Source organism: Rattus rattus, chromosome 13 (genome assembly GCF_011064425.1).
Source record: "Rattus rattus isolate New Zealand chromosome 13, Rrattus_CSIRO_v1, whole genome shotgun sequence".
NCBI classification, from domain to species: Eukaryota; Metazoa; Chordata; class Mammalia; order Rodentia; family Muridae; genus Rattus; species Rattus rattus.
The window spans coordinates 10,212,214-10,232,184 of NC_046166.1; the positions used below are offsets into that span (position 1 = coordinate 10,212,214).

At 40.2% G+C, this 19,971-nt stretch overlaps 1 protein-coding gene across 1 annotated transcript in view; it reads right to left on the reverse strand.

Moving 5' to 3' along the window:
• Positions 1-19,971, reverse strand: part of Bmpr1a (bone morphogenetic protein receptor type 1A) — a 100,460-nt gene that overhangs the window by 35,738 nt on the left and 44,751 nt on the right. Inside the window, exon 2 of the mRNA XM_032919538.1 lies at positions 10,654-10,767. The gene's annotated coding sequence lies outside the window, so the exon portion shown is untranslated. The remainder of the gene's footprint in view (positions 1-10,653; positions 10,768-19,971) is intronic.

Sequence of the window (19,971 nt, forward strand, 5' to 3'; positions counted from 1 at the left end):
GACTCTTGAGAACACATAAATGCTAGCTATTATGAGTTAATAAACTTTGGAACAGTATTTTGGGGACAATAGATAAACTAATTTTGTGAGAAATGTACTGACACATAAAAGCCTAATCACCATAACCATAATCAGGAGAATACAGTTACACCCATACAAAGTGCCCAGAAAAGTGTAATATTATGGATGTGTTTCCTCAAAGAAGTAGCCAAAAGCATACTGTTAACATTATTTCCACAAGACCTACTTTGGAGAGATATAGAACAGATTTTTAAATTCTGCATTATTATAGACTTTCCCCCTTTATGTTATGCTATAGATTCAATTCCATAAAAATGACATTAGTTTATTTATCTAGGTAAAGACAGTTTTCATACTATATACTAGAGAGCAATTTTAATGGGGTAACTATGATAGCAATCTGCTTGGTTTCAAATGTCAGTTCAAGTTCACTTGACTCATGACTTTGACAATGTTGATTAATTGATGAAGGCTTCCCTTCTTCCTTAATCACAAAATTGGAATATTATTAACCTAGATGAATTAGTACCTTGTACCCCAGTATTACATATTCAATAAATAGGTGTTACTCCTTTAATCATTAGTGACAATAATGTTATTATCTGTCTCATGTTAACGTTTCTACAATAATAATGCAGCAGAAAAATTACCTAATTTTATTTTATTTTCAAGACAGGGTTTCTCTGTATAGCCTTGCTGTCCTGGAACTCATCTTGTAGACTAGGCTGGCCTCACTTATAAAGATCCTTTTTGGTCTCTGTCTCCTGAGTACTGGGATTTTAAAGGCTTGCACCATGCCCACTGCAATCTTATTTTATAATCATACCAAGACTGATTTTTTTATCCTAACCTTTGAAAATATATGCTTTTTAAATTTCTAGACATTTCACCAGAATCCTTTAAAAAAGTTTTTATTATTATGTGCTACTTGAGTAAGGAGTTAAAAACAATTTTGGGGAAATCAATACTGTCTGATCACTGAGTCTGAGGATGGAACTTGGTTTGTCACGTTTGAGAAGCAAGGACTTTTATCAGCTAAGTTATCTCACTGGTATTCATTAGACGTTTCACCATAAATTAAATATATCTACTTGGGCTGGTGAGATGGCTCAGTGGTTAAGAACACTGGCTGCCTTTCCAGAGGTCCTGAGTTTATATTCCAGTAACCACACGGAGGCTCACAACATCTATAAAGGGATCTGATGCCCTCTTCTGTCATGTAGCTGTACGTGCAGATAGAGCACTCCAACATTCAAAAAAATACATACATAAATAAAAAATTTTAAAGGTTTAAAAGAAAAATCCTACGTTTGCAAATGTTACTCACATAAGGACAGAGCCTAAGTCCAGTCTCTAAAGTGTTTCCATGTAGGTATGAGGGTCCAGAGTTTGACTCCTAGTAGGCCCATAAAAAGCACGTGCAACTATGCGTGTACATCTATGAAATCCAGTGCTGGGAGGTAGAGATAGAAGTCTTATGGGGACATGATGGACACCCCAATAGATCCGATCTCAAAAAGAGTGACAGAGGAATCAATGGCACACACATGCATGCATACAGGCAGATAGTTAATCAATGGTACACACACATGCATGCACACAGGCAGATAGTTAATCAATGGTACACACATGCATGCACACAGGCAGATATTTAATCAATGGCACACACATGCATGCACACAGGCAGATAGTTAATCAATGGCATACACACACAGGCAGATATTTAAAATGCCACTTAGTCAAAACTGAAAAATGATGCAAGAATTTAAAAGCTATAGATTGGCAACTAACAATTGCATATACCCATACTGATAGCTTTTTAAAAGAAAGACTCACCTATTACATCTTATTATTTTTACTTATTTGTTGTTTTCAAGACAGGGTTTTATGTATAGCCCTGGTTGTCCTGGAACTCATTCTATGGACCATGCTGGCCTCAAATTCACTGAGATCTGCTGGCCTCTTCCTCCCAAGAGCTGGAATTAAAGGCGTGTGCTGCCGTTACCACCACCATCTAAAGAAAGATTTACTCCTGTATGTGACTGTTTGCCTGGATGCATGTCTGTGTGTGTCTAGCCTGGGACTAAACTCACAGACTATCATGAACTATATAGGTGCTGGAAATTGAACCTAAGTCCTCTGAAAGAGTAATATATATTCCTTACTGTGGAGATAACTCTCCAGACCCAAGAGTATCTTAAGCTAAAAACATATAAAACTTCACAAACAAGAAGGTTGAATTAACAGTCCTGTCATAACTAAAGAACAAATAGAAAAGAAAACCCCAAACGAAACAGGGAAAGTCTGAAGTCAGCTGAAAAAACAAGTCTGCAGTCACTTTCCTTTTCCTGTCAAGTTTCCCCCATACTCTTCATTTTCACTTAATGCTAGAAAGGTGTGGGAATTTCCAGCAAGCAGGCCAGCTGCTAGTTCCATAAATCGGCAAGGAGAGCCCCCTTCCAAGGAAAGCCCCCCTTAGACAGCTCCAGGCGCCGGCTCTGACAAGCTTTCTGAGAAGCACTATTCTGGCTGCAGACTTTCCGGCTCCACAGCCATTGTTTGTGTGGCAGCTCTGCTCCTTATCCAGAGTCTGGATTAGCATAAGAATATCCTCTTTTCCTTTAACAAGCACTCATCCATTTTCTTTCCCAAATTTCTACCTTCTTTCCCAGCAACCCTAACCCCAATATACACATGCACAACTGCAGCAGCCTGGTCAGGGTTATGCTAGTCATGGTTATTTTTATAGCAGTGAAAAATCCATCTCATCCAAATCTGAAGAAAATATTTTGCTTCAAGAGCTATGAGTGTATCTACAACAACACAAGCCTGGTTTTTAGCATTTAAGGAAAAGAAAATCTTTCTGTTTGAATATGAACAGGAAACAACGGTCTCAGAAGCTGCTGGCAGCTACTCTGGGACCAGAAGACTACGCAGATCCTCAGAAATACTGAATGCTAAGCAATCTTGTTTGAAGCCTCAATTACTTAGGAACTTTTCGGTGAAGAGGCAGTAAATTTCCATTGTGGTGGCATATGCAGTAAGATTTGCTGAATGAGGCAGAGGCAAGAGGATCAGAGTTCCAGGTCAGCCTGGGCTACACATTTTACAGCTGGCAGTGATCATGAACACCTTTGATCCTAGCACTCAGGAGGCAGAGGCAGACAGATCTCAATAAGCTTGAGGCTAGCCTGGTCTACAAAGTAAGTTCCAGGACAGCCAGAGCTACACAGAGAAAAACCCTGTCTTGGGTGGCAAAGGGGGGAGAGAGGAGCAATTACCGTAAAGTTTTGAGGTCACTGAAGGTTTTTTTGTAACAATCAAAAACAGTCTCAATGAGATGAGGATTAAGAAAGGCAAGTTGACCACCCTAAGTTAGTTTAATAACAATGAATGGTTAAGAGAGGGTGCTGTTCCTTCCACGTTCAGACCCTATCATACAGAACCTGTGCTTCACAACTATCTCTAACTCCACTTCCAGGGGACAGAACACTCTCTTCTGGCATTCAGATACCTCCATATATACACATGTGAGTGTCCATACATGTACAGATTGATGGACACACAGACACACATGCCCCTTTAAAAGGAATTAGTAAAAAACTCCATAGAACACATACCAAAAAACAAAACAAAAAACAGAAAAACAACTCCAGGCTGACAAAAGGAACACTGTTATACCATTTGCAGGAAAATAAATAAAACCAGCGTTAATCTTATTAAAAGAATTAAGCCAGAGAGAAAATGATTCCTAAGATAACTCAAAAAGTATGTAAAGTGATTTAACAATTTTATCAACAGCTAAATAATTTAGTACTATTGATATTTCCTTCCTTAAATTTCCTAGACCTGTGGTGTTTCCCATCTTAACTAACAGTGACATTTCACTTCTATTTCTTCAGACTTAAGATGCCAGTCATTCACTTGTACTCTCCCTGTGGTGGTTTGGCCATAGACTCAAGTGTCTGAATGCTTGGCCCATATGGACTGACTCTATCAGCTGGTGTGGCCTTGCTGGATTAGGTGTGGCTTTGTTGGAGGAAGTGTGTCACTGAGGTGGCAAGCTCTGAGGTGTCATATATTCAAGCTAAGATTCGTGTGGCAGTCTCCTTATCCTGCCTGTGCATCCAGATGTAGAACTCTCTGCTCCATGTCTGCCTGCATATTACTATGCTTCCTGTCATGATAATGGACTGAACCTCTGAAACTGGAAGCAAGCCCCAATTAAACATTTTCTTTTATAAGAGTTGCTGTGGTCACAGTGTCTCTTCACAGCAACAGAAACCCTAACAAAGACGTCCTCTCAGGCTCCTGTCATCAAATCAGCTGCTTCTACCTTCAGTTTATATCCTGAGCCTACACACTTCTCACCAACTCCTCTGTTCTCTCACCTATTGAGACATTTAGCAGCTTTCACTTGGATTATTCGCCCAGTTTCCTACAAGGTCTACAAATACCTTTATCCACCACATATTCCCCACACAGGCAGCAATCCTAACTATGATGTAGGTAAACCACACTTCTGTTTAAAGACCCTCAGAGTAAAAGCTTAAGTCTACAGATGTCCACCTGACTCCAGCTGCTCTTCTACTCCAGCTGCACTGACCCACAGCTCTTCCTTAAACAGGCCACACCAAAGCCTTTGCTCTAGGACTGGCACAAGTACAGGATATCAGAAAGGTGTATTGCTACATGGTCCCTGCGCTAATTAGAAAACAACAACAACAACAACAACCCCACACTTGTCTTATTCAGTGACCCTACCCTATCCTAGTCAAACTGTAATGGCATTGCTACTGAAAGCTTTCTTGTTACCCCAGCCAGGGTTTTGGTTTGGTTTTTCTTTTTCCTTTAGCACTTGGCATATTTTGATATTCCATCCTCTTGTTTTTATTTTAAGATATGATATCAGTCTATAGTCCAAGCTGGCTTAGAACTCACTTAAGAAGACCAGGCTGGTTTCAAACTCATAGTGAGCCTCCTGCCTCATTCTTCTAAGTACTAAGGTACAGAGCTGAACCACAGCACCCAGCTTCATTTACGGTTTTTATTTTCTGTTTATTTTTTCTAGACAGGGTCTTATTATGTAGTCTAGACAGTCCTTGAACTTGTGACCAACCCTCTTGCGTCAACTCCTAGACTGTGATACATTTATGTATGCCACCATGCCCGACCCTGTTCTTTGTGCTGTTCACTGCTTGTCTACTGCTCCAGAGGATAAAAGTATCCACAGCATTCATGACAGGCACCTGGAACCTTGTTGGGACTATACTGGTAACAAGTCTATATTCCCTAAGGAAATGACTGAATAGGGCAAAAGTAATTTAAATGTTATGCCAGTTATTTATAGTTTATATATAAACAAAACTTTTCACCCAAGTGGCCAGGGGAAAAATGATTTAAAAAAAAATTCATTTATTTTATGTACATGAGTACACTGTAGTTGTCTTCTGACACACCAAAAGAGGGGACATCAGATCCCATTACAGATGGTTGTGAGTCAGCATGTGGTTGCTGGGAATTGAACTCAGGGTCTTTGAAAAAGCAGTCAAGGCTTCTAATCACTGAGCCATCTCTCCAGCCCTGATTCTATTTTCTTAATTACGATAAAACCAAATGACACAAAACTCATACCACTTCCTTCTGGCTCACTTCCAGTTCTGTTTTGTGTCAAGATTCAGTGAGAATTAATTCCCACTATTTTCATGATATCTCCTTCACTTTCAGATATAAATAAAAGGTCTTAAGAAACCTTAAGCAAGGGGTTGGGGATTTAGCTCAGTGGTAGAGCGCTTGCCTAGGAAGCGCAAGGCCCTGGGTTCGATCCCCAGCTCCGAGGGGGGGGACAACCAAAACCTTAAGCACATGTAAACATAACATCCCCTAACTAACAATATTGTTCACGGCAAATAATGGCCGGGTTTTTAACTGTACCACACATTTATACCAAGTTAAATGACATAGTTAACTAACTATGAAAATACAAATACAAGGGGTTGGGGATTTAGCTCAGTGGTAGAGCGCTTGCCTAGCAAGCGCAAGGCCCTGGGTTCGTTCCCCAGCACGGGGTGGGGGGTGTGGGGGGGGTGTGTGTGTAAAAATACACACATGCCACACACACTCCTCTAGTACAAACCTCTTTTACTCAAGGATTGGGCTATGTCCCACCTGTAACCTTAACTATAAATGATTCTAAACTACCTGTTCCAGAAAATAGAACCATGCCTTTGTTTCAAAAACTTGTTTATAGCCATCTTGCAACTCTACCTTTGTTTCAAAAGGCTGTTATGACTACCTGTTATTAAGACTACCTTGTTCCAACCACTTGCCTTTGTTGCTGGAGGTCTTTATGACTAACTTGCTACACTTATGTTCTGCTCCTGTAAGCCAGCCTATTTTGCCCATCACATCCCCTCTTTGAAAACCCCCTACTTCTAAAATCCTTGTCTTCCTCATGTCCAATGCTGACCTTTTGAACCTTAGGGGTTGGCAGCCTTTCGTGTACATGAATAAAGAAGCTTGTTTTAATTAATTTGGTAAAGATGACTTGGGTCAGTGGTCTTTCTCTTCAGGTCTGTGAGATTATTATACCCTCTGAAAAGTCCCCAGAATTCCAAAGGTCACATAATCACAGAAACTATCTGCAGCTGTCACAAACCATGTCCCTGCTAGAGCACGAGGCAAATCAGGCAGCTGCTGTGGACAGTCTGAAGTAGCCCTGTATCTCACACCTGGGATTAAAACGAAAACACATTCCCATATTTCTGTGTTTTTCAAAGAAACTACAACTCTAAATTTGTCACTATACAGGTACATAGTTTAAAGATCACAGCCTTCTCAAAAGGAAAGTTATGATCTAAATTAAAGGGACAGTGTTAAAGGTTAGAAAAGTTACAAAGGAAAAAAAAATAAAAAATAAAATAAATAAATAAATAAATAAATAAATAAATGAAAGAAAGAAAAATTACAAAGGGGGGTTGGGGATTTAGCTCAGTGGTAGAGCACTTGCCTAGCAAGCGCAAGACCCTGGGTTTGGTCCCCAGCTCCGAAAAAAAAAAAAAAGAAAAGTTACAATGGGTCTAAGTAAATTTTGTACTAACCACTTTGCTAGTCAAAGCTGAGTAACAAGTGTGACTACCTCAGAAATGCAGCGTCTCATACTGTGCCAAAGACCTACTGAACATGGATTTCTGTTTGATGCAGGCCACATTCTATGTCTTCCTTTTTCTCTTTCTTGGTGATATTTTTGAGACAGTCTCACTATGTGGCCCTGACTGGCCTGGATCTCACTATACAGATCAGATTGGTCTTGAAATCACAGAAATCTGTCTGCCTCTGCCTCCAGAGTGCTGGGATTAAAGTGTGCCATGACATCTGGCTTCAAAATAACTTCCATAAAAATGTCCATAAGCTGTTCAAAAAGAAATCCACCAAGAATATATAGCTACAAAACTGTGCATAGTAGCAACTAGAAAATATGGCAGTGGTAATTATATTGGACAGTGGTGTCTAAAACTAGTATTACTGTTTGATTCAATGGCAACGTTGACAAGCAGGTGTAAAAGTGGATATAAGGTACAGAAGTTGCTAGTAGATCACCAAAAATTTAATGATTAGCAACAAACCATGGAAGCTGGACTTCAAAGCCAAAAACATGAAATAATGAAGTCTAGGAGCTAGTATGAGTTTAAAACACTGATGACAGATAATGGAATGATATAATGCTTGAATAAAAGGACAGAATAAACAGAATTACAGGAATCAGAAACAAAAGCATAACAAATAGGGTAAGACCCATCAAACCAAAAACCAACATAGTACCAATTACGACTTTCTTACATACAAAGGGGTAAGAAATAACTAAAAAAATAGGTTAATTCATGAGGTTTCTCACATGCTAAAGAAGCCTGAACTTTACTCAACAGACAGTAAAAAATCATTCCAAGCTTTTGAGCAAAAGAGTTTGCCATGATTTACAAAGATCATTGCTGAAGTACTGTGAAGATAAGGGGTTACGGGATGAAGAAGAGAATCTGAAGTGAATTGTAACACATTAAAAAACATAACTGAGCATGCTAAGAGAAGATGGAGGAACTACTATGAAGGTTGAGTTGAGAGAACACAGCAACTTCTAGATGTGCAACTAGAGATGCTCATGCTAGAGACTGGAAATCATCAAGAGCCACAGACAGACGAAGCCTTAAAAGATAATAATGATGGTCTCATATAATCTAGGTTTACCTTAAACTGGCTACAGTTAAGGCTGAGCTTGAACTCCTGAACCTCCTGCCTACCTCCCAATTGCTAGGATCACAAATGTATACTGCTCTACTCAGCTGTAAACTTTTAAGAACAAATGAAACAAAACAGAACAGTCCACAAATAAGAAGCTCTACATCGGGCCAAATGAATGAGCGAATATGTATATTTACTATTTCAAGGTCCAAGGGCTAACAGAAATTACAATTCGAACATGAGGTGTTCACCACAGGCTCATGTACCACAGACACACATATATGGGCAGTGCTACGGGAGGAGGCTGTAGATTTAAGGGTGGAGTGAAGGCTTCATTCTTTGTTCCCATCCATCTTGAAGAATTTCTTCTATCACACACTCCCACACCATGATGGCTAGTGATGGCCTTACCACGGCCAAGGACTATGGACAGAAATCTCTGAAACCATGACCATAAATAAATCCCTCCTCCCTTGTTTGTGAGACACATGGGCACAGCAATGAATGACTAACAAAGACGTTAAAAGTATAGATGTGTACACACACACACACACACACACACACACACACACGTACGTACGTACGCACGCACGCATGCGCGCACGCCCATAATCACGACAAATATATGATAAAACAAAAATGGTTAACAAGGAAGTGAGCATATTAAAATTTATTAACTATATAATCAGAAAAGTGGAGTTCCATCTATAAAATCAAAGGTTAGTGCTTTGAAAAGACATGAAACACACATACACGCACACATGAAGTCACAAGTGAATAATATTAAGAATGAAGAGTCCTAGCGATAATTATAACTAGTAATATTCAGTAACAATAAAATCAATATTAGCGTCAACATTTAAGAGTTCCAACTGCTGGGAATGTAGCTCAGTGGTACAGTAATTGCACACAGGCCTGGATCCAACGCCTAGTACTACTCCCAGTACCCCAGGAAAGACCTCTTTAGAGGAGCTCTACTGGGTCAGTCATATTGCTTGGTAGATAAGGGCTCCTGTCAAGCCTGATGACCTGAGGACGTTTCCTGGAACAAACATGGTAGAAGGAGAAAACTGCCTGGCCCACGATTTCCTCTGACCTCCACCTATGCACCATGGCAGGTATCCATCCCCATACCAATAGATAAGTCAGTTTAATGAAAGAATTATTCTACATCCTTCACTTTGTCCTCATGCTTTGTAAGCGGGTATTCTCATTACACATACTTTTATAAGAATAAATTTGGAAATCAAGCAGTTAGACTGAGGATGGCTCAGTGGTCACGAGAACTTGCTGTTCGTCCAGAGGACCTGAGCTCAGCTCCCAGTACACTCTCTGGGTGGCTCACAACCACTTGTAATTCCAGTTCTAGGGGATCCAACACCATCTTCTGTCTTCTGTAAGCACACACACAGATAGATATTAAAATTAACTCAAGATGGTAGGGGATACATAAACAGACCAATAAATTGATGATAAAAGACAGGACACGGGGTTGGGGATTTAGCTCAGTGGTAGAGCGCTTGCCTAGGAAGCGCAAGGCCCTGGGTTCGGTCCCCAGCTCCGAAAAAAAGAACCAAAAAAAAAAAAAAAAAAGACAGGACACCAAGACAGGTGGAAGGGAAGTTAGGGAGAAGAACAATGGAGCTGATGGTCGTGAAAGACTTTCATATATGTTGCTTGCAGTTTTGTGGTTCTTTAAAATTAAGGAAATGGGTTTCTGAGTCACCTAGATTAGAAATTACCTTATTAACAATTACAACTATAAAGTAGTACACAAATCACTCAAATGAAGGACAAAGTTATCACTAAAGGACATGTCACTGAAGAATATCAAAAGACTAACTACATGGTTAAGAGGAGTACAGGAGTGCAGGGTAGCACAGCTGTGAGACAGTGTGATCTTCTAGGCAGCCATCAGGTCAGTGAGGGTGTGCTTCTGGAGAGCACCCAGAAGCCCAGTCTTCTCTCTTACACGGTGCTTAGGTTAGCGATCTGCTTTGCCATGGACGTCTAGCATGATGTGCTGCACTGCTAGAGGTCCAAAGCAACAACAGGGTCACTTGAACCCAGAACTCTAAGCCAAAGTAACTCTTTCCCCTTTATAAGTTAATTACCTCAGAATCTCATGACACTAAGGGAAGCTGACTAACACAGACGAAACTGGATCTCAAGGCAGTTCTCGAATAGTTGACCATTTATTTGTAACATGAAAATATATTAAAATTATTAATTTGTAAGGAAGGTGACTCAAGAAGCTGAACGGTTGACACAAAGTTCCGATGTTTCAAGGGCATTAAAGGACCACAAGTAAAGATGCAGTGCACAAAGTGCACACACAGACTATCTTCAGTGAGTAACCACTTCCTGTGACTTGATTCTCTTAACTATTTTCCTTACCTCAGAGATGTGGCTAGATAAAACTGTAGTTCCAATTTCTTCAAACAGCTTTGACCTATGCTTCCATCTCATGAATTCCAAGACAGTATCAAAGCGATGCATATTTTCATAAATCTGCGTTAAAAAAAAAGACTTATTTAAGAAAAAGCTTTTACTGTCAGAATAAAATGTGTAAAAGAGCACTGAAAGTTTTTCATAGGTGAAATTATTCATTTTCAAAGTAAAGTCAATGGAGGGTTACTAGCCAAAGAAGAACATACATTTTTTGGGAAATGAGTCAGTGTAATCTTCTAGGTAATTAGTTATAAATGTCTATGTCAAGCTTAGGTTTTAATGAACAATACCAATTAAAAATAAACAACTAAAAAAAAAAACACTGAAATGAACAATTTTCTTGTAATCTCACTTTTCACTGCTGTACCTTTATTTAACAATTTTACCAGATAACTGCAATGGATCAAATGATGAATAACATACAAACTGTTGTTTATTACAACACTAGTTATTATAACACTGTTTTCACAGCTTAAAAAGGTTTGAGTTTTAGGCTAAATTTTTTTTTTTTAAGAGAAGCACATTATCCACCTCCAATGTCCAAATATACCATAATTCAAAAATCTAAACTGTCTAATTTCCTGTTGTACTCTAATAGGTGACAGAAAAGTAATCTCAGAAAAAAATTTTAAAAAGCTCATCTTGGAGGTTGGAGAGATGGCTCACAATTAAGAACACTGGGTCTAGGGGTTGGGGATTTAGCTCAGTGGTAGAGCGCTTGCCTAGTAAGGGCAAGGTCCTGGGTTCGATCCTCAGCTCCGGAAAAAAAGGAAAAACAAAAAACAAACAAACAAACAAAACAAAACAAACAAACAAACAAACAAAAACACTGGGTCTAGAACCTGGGTTCAGTTTCTAGCATCCACATGGTGGTTCACAACCATCTGAAACTCAGTTCCAGGGGATCTGACCTCAAGTACAAGAATTCAAGTGATATACAGTCGTACATGCAGGCAAAACAGTCACTAAAATAAATAAATCTTTTTAAAAAGCACAAACAAACCTAATCTTAAAGCCTACTGAGAAAATTTTTCTATACCTCAGAAGTAAACAAAAGGCAAATGAAATAAAAAGATTTGCTTCACAGTACAGGGGGGCTACAGATCGTTTTTTTACATACTAGAAATCCAAAAAAATGTAGGACAAAGACCTCTATAAATATATACGAGCATAGATATAGGATTTGCATTGGCAAAATGGTCCAAATCACTTAACTTACTAGGTCACTGTTAGCACTGTATATGTGTGTTCACAAGTTTTTGGCTTTTTCCCCCCTTTTCATTTTTTAAAATAACTTTTACTAAGAGTTTCACATGATGAATCTCCTCTTCCCCTCATATCCACCCTTACAAACCCCTCCCCAATAAAAAACACACAAACAGAACCAAAGATAGAAAACATTTCGCCCTGCAAGCTGTAGTGTGTCATAGTGTGTCCCACAATATACCCCCTTTGTCCATACATTCTCACTTGCGTGTTCAAGTCTAACTTTGTGTTCAACTAGGGATCTTATACGAAGTCAAACACTGGGACTGGTAAGATGGCTCAGCAAGTAAAGGTCCTACTGCCAAGCCTAGAAGCCAGAGTTCAATCCCCAGAACCCACAACAGAAAGAGAAAACCAACTCCTGCAAGTTTCCCTCTGACCTTCACACTTGAACCATGACGCATGTCCATAACACGAACAAAGACATACAAAAACAAATTGAATGTAACAACAACAAGACAAACACCAAACACATAATTTTTTTCACCAAAGATTTTAGGCTAAAATTTTCAAGCATGTTAATTTAAGATGGAGAAGGTTAAAGTAATTTTAAGTTTCCGCTTAGATGGATTTATGCTGTACCATATAAGACAAACCTTAATACAAGAATTACTAAGTAACGGGGTTGGGGATTTAGCTCAGTGGTAGAGTGCTTGCCTAGCAAACGCAAGGCCCTGGGTTCGGTCCCCAGCTCCGAAAAAAGAAAAAAAAAAAAAGAATTACTAAGCAACATTTAGACACTTAGGGTCAATCACAATTGTACTATCAGACTGGTGTCTATTCCTGGTGGTTTCTGTAGGGTTAATGGATTTCCCCTGGCTAAATTTTTGTGGTACTGGGAGTTGAATTCAGGACCTGGCAGATGCTTAGCAAATACTCTTATTACTACTACAGACACACCCAGCCCTAGAGGTGGTTAAACTACCTTGATAACTTAAGATTTAAAACATTTACTTTTCGAGAGATCTTTTAAGAAGGGAAAGAACAAGATATAAATTGGAGACTATATTTACAAAGTACACAAGTAAAAAAGACTCATCAAGAATATATGAAGCCACATCAAAGCTCAACAACAGGGGTGGGAGTACAGTTCAGTGGTCGAGTGCTTGTAGAACCAACGTGGCTCTAGGTCCAATATCCAGCACTGGAAAAACAAACCAACTTCAACAGTGGAAAGAAAAAAAAATCAATAAGAAAATAGTTTTTATAAGCGACAAAATTCTAAGACATCATATGAATGACAAATAGACATAGAAGACTATTAGTTACTGAGAAATACAAGTTAAGCTTGCTAGAGATCTCACTACACACCTATAGGAAAGACAGATTCAAACACGCTGGCCAAGATGTGAAGAAACGGATTTTCTCAAATACAGTGAAGAGCAAGTAAAGGAGCGCCCACTCTGGAAAGGAGTTTGGCAATTTTTTTTTCATTTTAATTTATTTTACATATATGAATGTTTTGCTTACATGTATGCACCATGAGCCTGATATACATAGAGGCTAGGAGAGAGTGCTGATGCCCTAGAACTGGAGTTACAGACAGTGGTGAGCTGCCGTGTCATGTGGGTACTCCAGGGACTTGAATTTTGGTCCTCTGCAAGAGCAACAAGTGCTCTTAAATGCTCCCCCCGTGCCACTTCCAGCTGTCTCTCCAGTCAAGCAATTTCTTTTAAAAACTAAATTTACACATCAGGCCACCAAGGTGCATTGCTATATTTCTAGCAATCAGAAAGCGTGGTAAGAGGATGATACGTTCCAGATCAGTCTAGACTATATAGGAAGATCCTGTCTCTCCCATCCATCCAATGCTTCCTGAAAACACCCTAAGTAACACCCAACCCACTAAATGTAATCCTAAACACTGACAAAGGTTCTCTGCTCCACCAAATTTCTCTAAATTTTCTTCCACGCAGGCCTGTTTGCCTTTACATAAAATCCAGTCTTAAATGAAACCAGCTTAGCAGGATGGTCGTCTACTACCTCATGTCTGATCCAGTCCCTTCTCCTCTCCATCCTTTCAAGTGATGCTGTATCACCCTGACTCTAGCCTGACTTCAGCAAAAATCCTGTTATGTACATTTAGCAAGAATATCTGCTTAGCCTGTGAGTTTCTCCCTAGTCATTTCCCACCCACCCCCACCCTGCTGACTTGCTCTAGATAACCATGTTATATCTGGAGATAAATTCAATCCCCCACCATACCTTAAAACAAGACTCTGAAGCAATGATGCTGCAGCAATGGCCCTCAAGAGTCTTCTTCTTGGGGGATTAGAGGCGTAGTTCTGCAGTTAAGAGTGCTCATTATTTCCCCAGAAGACCAGAGTCTGGGTTGCAACATGCACATCAGGGAGCTCACAATCGCCTCTAACTCCAGTTCTGGGGGACCCTGTCCTCTCTTCCATCCTACATGGCCACTGAACACACACCATGTCTTTACACAGATGTAGAAAGGCAAATGTCTTGAGGAGGTCTCACTGTGCAGCTCTGGCTATCCTGAACTTACTGTAGTCCAAGTTCCACTTGCTCCTGCTTATTTAAATGCTGGGATTAAAGGTGTACACTACTACACCCAGCTTTTTTTTTTTTTTTTCTTAAATTACAAAGAAAACTTTCAAGGGAACCCCAGTGCTGCGATGGCTTTCCCTTCCTAGTGGAATAAGGAGTCCTTTTAGCACCAGACTAAAGAACCCAGCAGCAGCTCCTGTGCCAGCTTTGTGTCCTTGGTCCTCAGTACGGACAGCTCCTGTGTCTCTGCTCTCCCTCCTCTGATGAGTGCCCACTGCTCTAGGGGAAAGCTGCAGCAGAGCCAGTCCACAAAAACCACCTCTCTGCTCAATTTATCCTAAAACCTTAACTCTTCCATATAAATTAACATACTTGATAATCATCTTTTCTTTCCAATTAAACAGAATCAGTAAAAAAAATACATATTATCCTCTTTTTCTGTAAAGAGTTTAAGAAATTATCAAAGGTATTTATTATTAGCTAAGATGTAAAAGTACCATCAAACAAGATTCTTTGAACATAGCTACACAAGACAGTGAAATTTCTACTATCAAACATCATTAGAGAGTAATTCTAGACTCCTAAGTGCCACATCTGCTGTTGGACCTTCCTGATCATAAAGAAACTTGTAATTAATATTGTAATTAAATTTGTGAAAAATACCAATACTGAAAATACCAAGAGTCTTGCTACAATAAAATGAGGTCACCAGGAATGAGTTCTAAAGCCCCAAGAGTGCTGCCACTGCTTCCTTGCTTCTGTATTTGTTCCAGCTTGTATCTTTATTTTCTCTCCCCTTTGCTAGGAACTTTTTTGTTTTTCTTTTACACCATTCATGATAGCCAGAAAACTACTTTAATATATCAGTTATTCCAGCTCTATAAAAGATAAAAAAAGACCATAGTGATGGCTTGGGATTTAAGATGTAAGAACAGAATAAATTTTCTATTATATAGTTGTAAGCTGCCATAGTTGATGGAGAGAATGATGATGACAAAGACCACTTCAAGAAAGGAAAGAAGACATATCAAAATAAGTCAGACCAAGGGAAAACAAAAAACAAAAAAAACAAAGACAGCTCAAAGCCTGTTCAGTACTACAAACTAGGTATGTTAAAACTCATAAGCATACAGACCAGAACTCATCCTGATTGTCCATCCTTTCACAGGCCTGCTTCCCTCGAACTCTATTCCATTTGGTTCAATCTAGAACTGTTCAAAATTAAACTCTACCATTCCTCAGTAAAGTTAACAGTATACATACTCAGTGCCACTAAATTTTATCTCTATAACCTGAAGACACATACAATTAAATTCACAGCAGCATTCCTTAATAGCAATAAAATCTAATGTATACCAACAATAAAATAAGTAATAGTATATTCATAAAATGGAACTATCATAGTGTAAACAAAATCCTGATACTATGTCAATATGAACAAAATCTGAAATTTGTAATTGTAACACTTCTGAAGAAGAAGGAGGAGGAGGAGGAAGAGGAGGAAGAGGAGGAGGAGGAGGAAGAGAAAGAGGAGGAGGAGGGGGGAGGAGAAGGAGGAGGAGGAAGAGGAGAAATAATCTTCTCCTTTAAAGAGCTAACAAAAAAATCTGGGAAAATATGTACTTACTAGCTATAAGATAATTATATACAGAAGTTTAGTAAACAATGTTGTTATAACAGAAGTTATTAAAATCAAACCGATAAATTTACACAAAGTCTCAAGGAGCTTTCTTTAACCGGCAAATTTTAAATTTTAGAAACTTGTTTTTTCTTTTTTCTTTTCTTTTTTTTTTCTTTTTTCTTTTTTCTTTTTTTCGGAGCTGGGGACCGAACCCAGGGCCTTGTGCTTTCTAGGCAAGCGCTCTACCACTGAGCTAAATCCCCAACTCCTTGTTTTTTCTTTTAAAGATTTTTTTTAAAAATGATGTATCTGAGTGATGTGTCTCCACGCACAGACTTTTGTACCTGTAGAAGCCAGAAGTGGGCACTGGATCCACTGCATCTGGAGTTATGGATGGTTATGAATAGTCATGTAGATGTTGGGAATCAAACCAGGGTCATCTTGAAGAGTAGAGAGTATCCTTAACCACAGAGCCATATCTTCAATCCCAAACTGCTCTTAGAAATTGAATGAAAATTTAAATTGCTCTTAGAAGATTAAAGATTATGCCTATGTTTCTGTTGTAGAGCTATGTCTTCCTAATTAGAATATGGATCTTGCAGAGAGGAGGGAAACTCATAAGACTTGGAAGTTTACAAAACTTACAAGACTTACAAAGCTCCTCACCAAAAGTTTTGTAATAAGCAGTAACAAACTGTTGACAGAGAGCTGCAGTGACGCAGCTCTTCTGTTAAGTCTTGGCCATGTTCCTAAGGAACCCCAGTAAGCTCACTGGTTCACCAAGCTACACTTGGGTGGCACTGTTTCTGTCATTTGTTGCATGTTCCCTATCTGAAATGAAGTAACATTCTATTCACCTTTGTGGGGGTAGGGGGTGGGGGGGGGGGGGGGGGGATCACACAACTATGTGTAACAAGCAATCTAGAGACATTGGAGAGGAGGGTCAGTTTGTTTAGTCTACACTTAACTTACAAAAGATTTTACTTGATATTGAGGAATAAAATGTAACTATGTCAATCCATTATTAAGACCTACCTTCCCCTATTCTCTCCGTTGGATTTTTTCCAAACAGGACCTCACTTTAACCCTGAACTTTTAAGTGAAGTTGCCCAGGCTAAACTTAAACTCATTATCCCTCAACTCATACTCTAAAATGCCAGGATTACAGATGTGTGCCACCAAGCCAAGTGTAGTTCTCTCTGTATGTTCTATTTCTAAATGCCCTAGAGAACAGAAGAATACTTTCAAACTTCCTTCTCATAATAGACTTATTTTCTAATGATGCATAACTAATTTTTTTAAGATGGGTGGTGATGGAACACGCCTTTAGTTCCATCACTAGGAAGGCAGAGGCAGAACCATCTCTTATGTTCAAGGTCAGCCTGGTCTACAGAGAAAGTTCCAGGACAAAGTTACACAGAGAATCCCTGTCTTAAAAATCTCCAAAACATAAAAATAAAAATACTGCAGAAAATAAAGCTACTTTCTGTTAACTAACCCTTATAAAACCCATCTCTTATATAGGAAGATATAAACTAATTACTTCCGATAAGAGGGGAAAAAACAAGTCTAGAGACTTCTTCAGAAGGCTACATGTCAACAGAGGAGTAAATGCTTGGGAAAGAAAGTGTTAGATACGAAGCCTACATTTAAATTCTCGTCTCTATGTAACAAGGGGCAAGTAGTTAACTGCTGTACTGTGCCAGCTTTCAAACAGTGAGTCACATGCCTGTATACAGGGTGAGCAGCAACTAGGGCAGTCAAAGCCATTTCATGAGGAAGCAACAAGCCTTGGGAGAGTTTCAGACAGATAATTAGAAGCAACTATCCCAACATAATACACATAATCCAACTGCCTGCCAGGGAACTATTGATCTTGCAAAAACCACACCATATTCTCTGGGGCTAAATTTGGAAGGATCACTTTGCTTGAATTTCATAAAATAACTACTATCAACCAGAAAATGAGACAATAAGAGAAAACTTAAAAACATGTATCAATTATTAATTCTACGGTACTTCTATAGGTACTGTAGAATATTTTAAATATTTCAGACAGTTTCCTGCCACAAGCTACATTAAGTAAACATGACTCATCAAGCTATAAAGTGAGGTGGGTTCAAATGAACATCAAGAAGACAAGGATGCCCTATGATGATGGGTTTTAGCTCTGCTCAGGGTTCAGATTCTAGGCTAGAGGAGAACAACCATCAATGTGTCTCTGGCACAGGTAAAAAACACAACAGCAGGGCTAGAAAGGTGGCTCAGAGATTGAGTCCTTGCGGTTCTTCCAGAACCAGAGCTCTATTCCTAGTACCCACATCAGCTGTTCATAACTGCCTGGAAGTCCAACTCCTGGGAATATGACACTCTCTCTGGCCTTTGTGGGTACCTGCACACCTTAAAAACAAACAAAACCCACATGTACTCAGAGGCCCACGCCCACAGCAGACGTCACCGCCCACTGAAGTATCCTTCAAACAGCATTAAGGACCCAACTGTCGCAACCCATCTCCATACAGAACCACCAAACAGCCAAGGTTCCAGAACACCTGAGGTGCACGTGCAATTCTTTTGGGAAGCAGAGTAGTGATGGATACAAGAAACAGAGCGTGGAACTCTACAGTCAGAATGAGAACCAAGGTTAAAATCCTGCCCCTGTTGTTAACGTGCTGCAACCCTTTGACCTTGAACTACTTGCTCTGTAAAACTAGAACAGTAAGTGAGAGGTAAGAATCAAAGGAGTTGAGAGGCGGCGCAGATCTTCCTGGTCGCTGCCACCGCGGAGAGCCCGTGGGCAGAACCCCGCGAGCGAACTTGAGCCTCGGGACCAAAGGTAAGACTAACTTATCTGCTGCAAGTGACTTGCCGGGTGGAATCGGGACAACAGAGGCAGAATCCCTCTAGGACCAGGCACGTCCTGTGTTTACCGGAAGTCCCACACCCTCGGATCCCGGCCCGCAGCAGCTCTCTGCTCCCAGAACCTGTGGGAGAGATACCTTACCGCCTGGTCAGGTGGGCACTCCTGAGGCTGCAGAGCAGAAGAGACCACCAACACTGCCCACCCCTGCCCACATCCCTGGCCCAAGAGGAAACTGTATAAGGCCTCTGGGCTCCCGTGGGAGAGGGCCCAGGTGAGGCAGGAGCCCTGCCTGAGACACCGCCGGAACCTGAAGGAAACAGACCGGATAAACAGTTCTCTGCACCCAAATCCCGTGGGAAGGAGAGCTAAACCTTCAGAGAGGCAGACACGCCTGCGAAACCAGAAGAGACTGCTCTCTACACACATTGCTGATTCCAGAGGAAAACACCAGAGGCCATCTGGAACCCTGGTGCACGGAGGCTCCCGGAAGGGGCGGCGCAGATCTTCCTGGGTGCTGCCACCTCAGAGAGCCCGTGGGCAGCACCCCGCGAGCGAATTTGAGCCTCGGGACCACAGGTAACACCAACTTTTCTGCTGCAAGTGACCTGCCTGGTGAACTCAAGACACAGGCCCACAGGAACAGCTGAAGACCTGTAGAGGGGAAAAACTACACGCACGAAAGCAGAACACTCTGTCCCCAATACTGGCAGAAAGAAAACAGTAAAACAGGTCTACAGCACTCCTGACACACAGGCTTATAGGACAGTCTAGCCACTGTCAGAAATAGCAGAACAAAGTAACACTAGAGATAATCTGATGGCGAGAGGCAAGCGCAGGAACCCAAGCAACAGAAACCAAGACTACATGACATCATCGGAACCCAATTCTCCCACCAAAACAAACATGGAATATCCAAACACACCAGAAAAGCAAGATCTAGTTTCAAAATCATATTTGATCATGATGCTGGAGGACTTCAAGAAAGACGTGAAGAACTCCCTTAGAG